The sequence below is a fragment of the Elephantulus edwardii genome, unplaced genomic scaffold, assembly GCF_000299155.1.
Source record: "Elephantulus edwardii isolate Elephantulus edwardi_28Jun2011 unplaced genomic scaffold, EleEdw1.0 scaffold00041, whole genome shotgun sequence".
Classification (NCBI taxonomy): domain Eukaryota; kingdom Metazoa; phylum Chordata; class Mammalia; order Macroscelidea; family Macroscelididae; genus Elephantulus; species Elephantulus edwardii.
The window spans coordinates 5244116-5246721 of NW_006399791.1; the positions used below are offsets into that span (position 1 = coordinate 5244116).

The 2606-nt window shown below is 40.4% G+C and overlaps 1 protein-coding gene across 2 annotated transcripts in view; it reads left to right on the forward strand.

Moving 5' to 3' along the window:
* The window catches only part of CPEB1 (cytoplasmic polyadenylation element binding protein 1), a 171714-nt gene that overhangs the window by 83835 nt on the left and 85273 nt on the right, over positions 1-2606 (forward strand). The gene's annotated exons all lie outside the window — the stretch shown is intronic.

Consider the following 2606-nt stretch of genomic DNA (forward strand, 5'->3'; position numbering starts at 1 on the left):
CTTCCTGGATGATATCTTTGACATCCTCCCACAACTCATCTGGCCCTATAGTGAAGATTTTTGTTTTCTTTATGGTGAAATTTAGTCCTTCCTGGAGGCTGTACCCTTTGATCTTTTGCCATACGTAGTCCACTTCACTTTAAGCAAGCAAGGTTGTGTCATCTGCATACTGCAGGTTTTTTATGCGTTTTCCTCCGATCTTCATGTCACATTCTTCTTCATAAAGTCCAGCTTCTTGAATTATTTGTTCAGTGCAGAGGTTAAACAGATATGGAGAAAGCAGACAGCCTTGACACATACTTTTCTTGATTTTAAATAAAGTATGAACGGGGGGAAAAAATCATCAGCTGTTCCCTTGCTCTGTTTAGAGAACTTCTCGTCTAGGTATAGGTTTTGCGTGAGCACAATTAAGTGTTCTGGGATTCTCATTTTTCTTAATGTTATCCACAATTTGTTATGATCCATTCATTCAAATGTCTTTCCATAGCCGATAAAACACAGGTATTTTGTCCTTCTAGTACTTGCTGTTTTTAGCCAAGATTTGTCTGACCACAGCAGTGGTATCTCTGGTACCATGACCCCTTCTGAATCTAGCCTGAATCTCTGGCATTCCTCTGTTGATGTACTGTTCTAGTCTTAAAAATAACTTCAGCAAGATTTTACTTGAATGTGATACATATGTTGTTTGATAATTTCCACATTCTGCTGGAACACCTTTTTTTTTGGAAATGGGAACAAATACTGTTCTATTCCAGACTGTTGGCCACATGACTTCGTCTTCCAGGTAAGTCCATCTGTTGAAGTATGTCCGTTGGTGTCTCATCAATTCCTGGGGCCTTATTTTTTGCCAATGCCTTCAGTACAGTTGGAATTTCTTTTTTCATAACACTGGTTTCTGATCATATGCTGATTCCTGAAAGAGTTTCATGTCAGCTAATTCTTTTTTATACAGTGATCAGTATATTTCTTCCATCTTTTAAAAATTAAATTTAATGCACATTTACAGAGATTTTGGGTTTTCATTCATTCATTGTTGCACTATTTTCTCTACCCTCCTCCCCAGTTCGTTCTTCTTCCCCTTCCCTTGAAAGTCTCTTTTAATTATCCAGTTGCCACAGTGCTTGTCAAAACCAGTTCTGCTTAATCTCTGTTGTCAGTGTGTCCTTTGCCATTCCCTATCACTCCTCCCTGAGAGAGACTTCACCCTGATTCATAAGGAAAAGGGGACGGCATGTTCTCTTAGTTACTTCCTGCTGAAAAGGGATGCTGTGGGTTTCAGGGTGAAGATATTCTCTCACTACTCTAAAGGGCCCCTTTGGCAATAGGAAACACATACACTATTATGGAGATTGATTTTGGAATTTAGAAGCACTGTTATCAGTTGTGCTTAGCCGTACATGTGCATATCCTTGAGGATGTATCATGGAACTGTTGCAGCCTACAAGTCACAAATTTAACAAGTTAAAAGTACATGAGTCAAAAATTAAAAAGCAATAATATTCCAACTAGAGGCTCTAATAGTGGCACAAATCAAGTTACAGAGGGAAGGTAGTTCTTACAATAAAAGGCCTATTGACTAGCACTTTGTCTATTATAGTATAAAGGTTAGGAACCACAAGATGTAGAGAGGCTCAACTGTGTCATTTATTGTTCTTAAGTCCTGGAACAAATTCCACCTACCACTAGGTTGTTTTACAGCTCAGAAGTCTGCATGCAAGGCAGAGGTGAAGTAAGGAACTGCTTATGAGGTTTTCCATCATTCCAACAACTGAGAAATAGTGACAAGAGTTGGGACTTCAGAAAGCTTTTAGGACCAAATAGTAGGCTCTTGTGTCCAAAAGAAAACGAATATACTTACCAGTAATGTTAATGCTCACCCACAGCTCTTCTGGGAGGATCTAAATCATTGAGGCATCCTCCTTTGTTTCCAGCTGGGAGCTGGGGCCTGTCAGTCCTGTCAGCCACGAGGACCTGATGTGGGCCACCCTTGGCCAAGTGTCCTTCAGATCCACACTTAAAGCAAGTGAATGGGAGCTTCTTCTCTACTTCCTTGCCTATCTGTGGCTCTCATCTGTGACACTGTCTACTGAAGTGGCCCAGCTTTCCATCTGACCTCCTTTATTACCTTTGGGTGGCACTATTTCTTCCATTTTTTGATGCTTCTTGGATCATTCAGTGTTTTGCAAGTGATATCCTTCAGTATTGCAACTCAGAGCTTGAGTTTATTTTTTCAGTTCTTTGAGCTTCAGGAATGCTGAGCGAGTTCTTTGGATTTTGTTTTTTGACTCCAGCTCTTTGGACAAATTGTTAAGATACTTTCATTTTCCTCATTTTGACAGTCTTCTTTGTTTTGACCTCTTAGACATTCCTCTGGTATTCTCTGCTTTCAGCTATCTGTGATCATTGATTATGCAGAGGCGTTTGACTGTGTGGATCGTAACAAACTGTGGCTGACTCTGAGAAGAATGGGAATCCCAGAACACTTGATCGTGCTAATGCAGAACCTATACTTGGACCAAGAGGCAGTCGTCAGAACAGAACAAGGAAACAATGCATGCTTCAAAATTGGGAAGGGTGTACGCCAGGGATGTGTCCTGTCTCCATAC